The sequence below is a fragment of the Cynara cardunculus genome (assembly GCF_001531365.2).
Source record: "Cynara cardunculus var. scolymus isolate 2C chromosome LG 5, CcrdV1, whole genome shotgun sequence".
Classification (NCBI taxonomy): Eukaryota; Viridiplantae; Streptophyta; class Magnoliopsida; order Asterales; family Asteraceae; genus Cynara; species Cynara cardunculus.
Genome location: NC_037532.1, coordinates 13,531,296 through 13,538,945, shown reverse-complemented (window position 1 = coordinate 13,538,945; position 7,650 = coordinate 13,531,296). Strand labels below are relative to the sequence as shown.

Below are 7,650 nucleotides of genomic sequence, written 5' to 3'. Positions count from 1 at the left end.
GCATCCCACACATACATTTCATGCATACATGCTCATTTATGTATATAACTTCACATACTAGCATGATCAAATATAACAATTTATCATGCTGTTACGTAAATATTTAACAAATAATCACGTATTCATTACCTCAAGTGATAAGCAGAATCCAGTTATCACAAGTTGGAACTATTGCATGACACTATCTACAATAGTTGAATATATCGCATTAACCTTTTGTGATACTTTTACTGTTCATTCCTAGTATCGTGCGAATAGGATTTATCGCATATGTTTCTACGACAGTTTCGCATAGCTATCTGTGATAGTTGAGTATATCGTATCAAGCTTTTGCGATATAATAAGTGCTCATACATAGCATCCTGTGATAGTTGAGTTTATCGCACAATATTCATGCGATAAGTTACTATTCATAGCAAGTTTATCGCACAAGACTCGTGCGATAAGCGGGACCCCTGTGCTAAGTCGCAGTAGGGGGACACTGTTTATTTTGGATTTTTCAAATCTTCTGATAATCATTTTGATTAACGATCATTTTAATCAGGTAACAATGTCTTCTTCAATTTGTGATTTACAAAAATAGATTTCTAACTTGAATGACAATATTGCAGGTTATGAATCAACACAGATCAACAATATGAAGGTTATTCAGAAGCTGTTATTGGAGAAAACTTATCTCTAGGAATATTTTGTTGTTCAGAAAAGAAAGTAAAAGATTTAGAGAAAGAAAATAACGTGTTGGAAAAAGAGAATCTTGATCTAAAGAAAAAACTTCTTATTTTGAAAAAAGTTCTGAAAGAAAACAACTGATTTAGAAAAATCTTTGTTTGATGAGAAAAGTGTTTCAGAGAAAAAAAATTCATTCTAAAGAAAAAGATATATGATAGTGAGAAGGATTTTGAGAAAGAAAGAAAGGTTTTTATAGATAAGAAAAACAGTTTTGATGTTGAAAGAAAAGATTTTGAAAGCAAAATTAAATCGTGTGAGATGACAACTATAAAGCTTTCAAAATAGATGTCTAAATTTGAAAAGATTGTTCTGATTGAAAGAAATAAGTTTGAGAAGGAAAAAGAAGAATTTGAGGTTGAAAGAACAGTTTTTAAGACAAAGAATCTTGAACTCTCAAAGCAGATACTTGTTGCAAGAAATACTTTTGAGAATAACAAGAAATCTACTCATAAAAAGAGTATTGAAATTTTTAAAGAAATTTCTTATAAGAGGAAGAATTTGGAAAAAGATTTTGAATATGAGAGAAAAATGTTTGAAAAATGAAACTTTCAAAAAATTATCTTTGTTAGAAACATATCTTGTAGCTGAGCAGAATATAAGATATGGTTTTTTAAAGAATTATGATTTGATCTTTAGAGAAAGGAATGCTTTAATGCTTTAAGCTGACAAAGTTAAAGAACTTGGGGATGTGATTTTCAAAACTAAATAGATTATAAAAGAGAATTCAGCAAAGGTTGACATCTCTAAACAGCTTAGTCCCGACACTATTGTTCTTTCACCTTAAATGATTCAATTGATACTGATTCTGTTTTCTCTTATAGAACTGCTTCAAGTTCAATTCATAACATTGTTCCTTTCTCTCCAAGCAATATTTGTAAGAATAATTATTCTTCAAATGTCAAATCGAACTGTTATTCTAATAGATCTCCAATTCATATATTTTTTCAAGATATCAGACTCATAATTCTAATATGTTCCACAATGATTCTGTTGTTGGTTAGATAATCATTCCAAAAAGTTGAAGATCGTTTGGGGGAAGAAATCAACTACATATGACTGTGCTGGAAACAAGTCACATAAATCTCATGCAGTTGATACAAAGTCATGTGTTTCTAGGACTGATTTGCCTTGTTTTGTCAGGTCTATCAATAAGCTAATCAGTCTGAGACAAGAGAAACTGCGTTGTTCAACATGTGGAACAAATGATTTTGTAAATTAGAGGTATGTGAATAGATGGTATGGTACATACAATATCCCTGATTCCTAAATGAATTGTTTAAAAGCTAACCTCGGAGGACCCAATAAAGCTTGGGAACCAAAATCTTTCTAATATGTTTTGCAGGAAAGTCATGTGCATTCTTATCAGAGTATTCACATCACATGTCTGTACATTCAAAGGGTTGTACTCTTTTGAGGGGGAGTACCATGTAATATGTAAGTAGGCGAATATTGATTTTCAAAGAACCATGGTAGTTCAATCTGAGAAACTTCCTTGTGTTTGTTTCTTTTCTGATTTGAAATCAATCCTTGAATTGTCATGTGTCAAATTTTTTTGAATTTGTCATTTCCACGTCTCATATGTTCGTTGAAATTTTCGATGGAAATACACTCGTTTGAAATCTTAATTGTTTTCATTGTGTATCTTTTCACATTAATGATTAAATTCATATCTAAAAAAATTAATTGTGACTTTTTTTCACAATTAAACATTCTAAACATTGAATATTTGTTTGTAAACATCATGCTTACTGAGTCATTATGTTTAGTGTTTGAATTTATTTATTGACTCTTCTAATTATGAAAGTATCTGTTTAGAACTCGATTTTCATGTCTAGACTTCTAGATAAATCAGTCTAGAACTCGTATTTCAGTGTTTTGATTTTTGAATATATCAATTCAGGACTCGTACCCAGATATTGATTTCTGAAAATTTTCAAAGTATAATATATTTGAATTTTTAGGATGTATTTCATAAAATCAATGTATGAGATTAAATGTGCTTCAATGAGCTACCAGAACTGGTAGTTCTACCCAAGAAGTAATCCTTGAGTAATTGAGAGGTGAGGGGTCTTAAATAAAAGAGTGGAAGAGATAACTCATATGGTTGAGAAATCTCTTTGTGCTGAGTGGAAAAATGTAAATAAGAGTTTAGTTACAAGTAAGTGAAAGTGTACCAAAGGAGCAAGTGAAAGTGGTTTTATCTTGATCCTCAAGTGCAATAGCAATCTAAATGTAGCCTAAATAACCATCTAAAAAGAAATAGTATTCTTTCTCAGTCAATCTATCCAACATTTGATCTATGAAAGGTAAGGGAAAATGGTCTTTATGGGTTGCTTTGTTAAGCTTCTATAATCCATGCATATTCTCCATCTTGACACTATCCTAGTTGGGACTAGTTCATTCTTCTCATTTTCTATTACAGTCACACTTCCTTTCTTAGGCACACATTGGGCAGGACTTACCCAAGAGCTACTAGCTATAGGATAAATAATGCAAGCATCAAACCATTTCAAAATCTCTTTTTTAACCACTTCTTTCATCATAGGATTCAATCTATTTTGAGGTTCAATAGAGGTAAAGTCCTTGTCTTCTAAAAATGATTTTGTGTTGACAAATAGATGGACTTATACCCTTCAAATCATAGATGGTCCAACCTATGGCTTTGGTATGGGATGGAAGCATTTTTACTAGATGTTCTTCCTGTTTTTCTTCTAATGATGATGAAATGATCACATGTAGCTTGTTATCTTCTCTCAAAAAATGCATACTTAAAGTGGGAAGGTAGTTCTTCAATTCTAAGTCTAGTGGGGATTCTAAGGATGGCAATGGGTTCTGTTTGGGTTTATCTTCTAACAGCTTATATACTGCAGCTTGCTGAAATATCTCATCACTACCCTCTAAATCACTATCCTCTTCACCACTATCTTCAAATGATTCTATCTTTTCACCTAGGATTTCTGCTAAAGCTTCCTCATGACACCATGAATCTATAGCACCAACCACAGAACAGTCCTCTTTTTCCTCCAGATATTTTATTGAGTTAAAAACATTGAAAGTGACATTTTGGTCCTACACTCTCATGGTCAACTCTCCTTTTTGAACATCAATGAGGGTTCTATCAATGGCTAGAAAATCTATTCCTAACAGAATAGAGGTGTCTTTATTTGCCTCAAAGTCATGGATTATAAAATCAGGAGGGAATATGAACTTGTCCACTTGTACTAACATGTCATATATCTTTCCTTTGGAAAACTATGGATTTATCAGCCAATTGTAAGGTAAGAGTGGTTGTCCTAGCCTCTCCTATGCCTAAGGTATTGAACACAGATAAGGGCATAAGATTGATGCTAGCACCTAAATCACATAGGGCTTTTCCAACATGTTTCCCACTTATTGAACAAGGAATTGTGAAACTTCCAGGGTCTTTAAGCTTAGGGGGAAGTTTGTTTGACAAAAGGGCACTACATCCTTCAGTAAGGGCCCTAGTATCATATCAAGTCAATTTCTTTTTCTTACTCAAGATATATTTCAGAAATTGACATAACTAGGCATAGTCTCAATTGCCTCCACCAATGGAATATTGATGTGCAATTGTTTGAATACATCCAAAAACTTTTTGAACTGAACTTCCTCCTTTTGGTTTCTTAACCTCTGTGGGTAAGAAACATAAGGTGGAACTGGGTTAATCACCGGCTTCTTAGGATTTTGGACAGTAGGCATGGTAGGTGCACTATCTACTGGTTTGGATGGTGGTATATCAACATGGTCTTTGGGCGGTGGACCTTTGACAACACTATCTGGACTTGGCTTTGTGGTTGTTGGTTCTATTTCACTAGGAAAAATAAATGGAAAATCTTATCTGCTTGGCATGGGTGCAGATTCTTGGTTTATTGTAGGTTTAAAAACAACAAGAAGGGTTGTTGCAGCAACAAGTGGTATTTTTGTAGCAATTGGTTTAGCTTCTATAATGGCTTTTTGTGGAATTTCTACTAGATCTTTTCCACTTCTTAAGGTCACAACTTTCACATGCTCTTTGGTCAGTATCTTAGGGATCTCAGTATCACTGGGTAAAGTTCCAACAGGTCTGTTCCTCAACTTTAGTGCTATTTGACCAATCTGTGTTTCCAAAGTCCAAATGCTAGCATTTTGATGATTCATTGCTGAGTTGATTTGATTTATAAAACCTTTCAGCAATGTTTCCAAAGAATTGGATGAATCACCTTGCTGGTTTTGCTTATTCTGAAAATTAGACTGATGTTGAAAATGAGCAGGTTGACTTTGAGAAACATTTGGTTGAAAACCTTGTCTTTGCTCTTTTACAACTGGTGGATTTAGACATGGATTGTTCCAGAGAAATTAGGATGGTTTTTCCAACTTGAGTTGTAGGTTTTTGAAAATTGGGCAGGTCTGTTGTGCACAAAATTCACAGATTCAGAGTTAAGGCTGCATTGGTCAAAAGTATGACCTTCACCATAATACACACATTGGACAGAGAAGGCTTCAAAAATACTGCAGTAGCAACAATATTAGCAGTAGGGACAACCTTTTCAACAAGCTGGTCATTGTTGTTAGCTGTGCTGTAAGAGCAGTATAAGAATCTATTTCATGAATACCTGCTGTCTTTCTGGGTACTATTGCTCTAGGATATGGCCAGTGACCATTGTTGTTAGAAATTTTCTCCAAAATATCAAAACCATCATTATATGTATTGTAAGTAAAGGTTCCACCTGCAGTAGCATCTAACATTTGTTTAGCAGTGATGTCAAGACCATTATAAAATGTTTCCAACTGAATGCAGTAGGGTAAGCCCTGATGTGGGCATTTCCTTAGTAATTCCTTGTACCTCTCCCAAGCATCAAGGATTGCTTCATCATCCATTTGTCTAAAAAGATAAATTTCATTTTTGAACTTGGCACTCCTGGTTGGGGAAAAATATTTCTTTAAAAACTTCTCAATCATCTCATTCCATGTGGTGACTGAGTCTGGTTGCAAAGAGTTGTACCATACTTTGGCTCTATCCCTTAACGAAAAAGGAAATAACTTCAGCCTTAACGCTTCACTATAAATTCCATTAAGATGGAAAGAGTCAGTGACTTCCATAAAAGATTTAAGATGCAAATTAGGATCTTCATATGGTAATCCAACATATTGACCATTTGTTTGTAACATGAGGAACATGATGGGTTTAAATTCAAAGTGGTCACCATCAATAGTGGGCTTACACATTCCAGGGTAATTGATTTAACATTGGAATAGTATAGTCCATGATGCCACAGTCCTTGAATTTGCAAGCCTAATAACCTCCTTATCAGGATTGAGTATTGGATCAGGTCCGACTTGAGCCATTTCAAGAGTAGTTAGAATAGACAACAAATTTCTTTGTACCCTTCTTTTCCTTTTAATGCTCGAGATAGACAGCGTAAGAGTTCTTGTTGTCCTGGAAGATGTCTTTGAGATGATACCAAGCTGTTTGGGCAGTAGAATCAAGCTCAAGAATAGTGTGCAGGAGATCCATAGAGATGGTGCCATAAATTCGTTGAAGCACGAAGGCATCCAGACCGTTCCATAAGCTTTCTTCGATGGTGGTGTCCCGGGGGGGATAAGGTGATCCAATACCTGATAAGCTCGAACATGGATTTTGAACAACTCGGCCTAAGATGCGTATTGCACCTTTTCGATCTCTAGGGTGATTGGGATGAACGTGCTTATGTTGGACACAATCAAAGCGAGGTGGAAGGGTGTTTTGGGTTGATCATCGGGAGACGTTTTGGGATCAGAGGTGGCGTCGTTGCAGGGCATGGATGGTGAATAGGGTAGTGAGAGTTATGAAAAAGAGAAGAAACAATTTCTAGGGGTTTTGAAAAATGGCTCTGATACCATATTATAATTTACACCATGATCTCTTCTCAATCATTCCAACTGTAGAAATAGTTACAAAGAAACGATATACATTAGTTAGAGATATACACTTATTCTAATTATCACTAATTACCAAACTTATCGAGTTACCAAACTTATCTGCTATTAAACTTATCTTTTGACAAAAGCATATAGTGTAGTTGTAGGATGGACATCTCATTAATACCCATAGGAATCTTAGAAACAAACTCTTGATATTTATAAAAAACGCAAAATCAATCAAGCACTTCAAATAGTTTAATACTTAAAGAGTAACAAAAGAACAAGAAAACAATAGAACTAACGACTCATTGCTAATAGTAAGAGTGACATAAGAGCATCTGCCTACCATGTTTGTCTTGAAAAATAGCAGTTATTGTCCTTGATTTGGTCGTACGACTTCTCAAGAACAGTTTGTATATCTGGTTTTTTGCTTAGAAACAAACTCCCCAAGAACCTCGGTTTTGTTTGTGAAGTCTCCCTTCTGATGCATATATATCTCCGTTAAATAGTTGTTGGCAGAAGATGTAGAGAGACGGTGATTATCAATGAAGGTCGGAGAGTGAGAGTCTAGTCAATGGAGAAGGAGGGAGAGATGGATTTTGCATTAACTTTTTTAATAAAAAATTAGATAAAATGCTAAAAATGATTCATTTAATTAGTGAATTAATTTGTTTAAAAATTATTGTCCTGAAAATTTTAATCATTTAAAATCAAAAAATTCATTTAGTTTGTTTGAATCTTTCTCTTGGACTAACGTAATTTATTTCTTCAGTTTTATAAAATCTAAAAACTTATTTGTTTAACAAATTATTTAAAAACTTAATCATTCAAAATCGAAAATTTTATTAGGCATTTTTCTAGATTTTTCAAAACTTTTAGAAACAATAGATTAATAGTCATTTTAATAATTTAAAAGTTCTATTTGATTAATTTTAAAAAGTTTAATGATTTATTTGTTCAAAAGAATTAGGAAAAACTTGAAAAAAGAACCCAACAAACTTTTCCTTTTTAAATGGTTTA

At 33.7% G+C, this 7,650-nt stretch overlaps 1 non-coding gene across 1 annotated transcript; it reads left to right on the top strand.

Moving 5' to 3' along the window:
- The first annotated feature begins 5,533 nt into the window (after positions 1-5,533).
- LOC112513891 lies at positions 5,534-5,640 on the top strand. The gene has a single exon (XR_003069351.1). It is a non-coding gene; the product is annotated as a small nucleolar RNA R71 (small nucleolar RNA).
- The last annotated feature ends 2,010 nt before the right edge of the window (positions 5,641-7,650 follow it).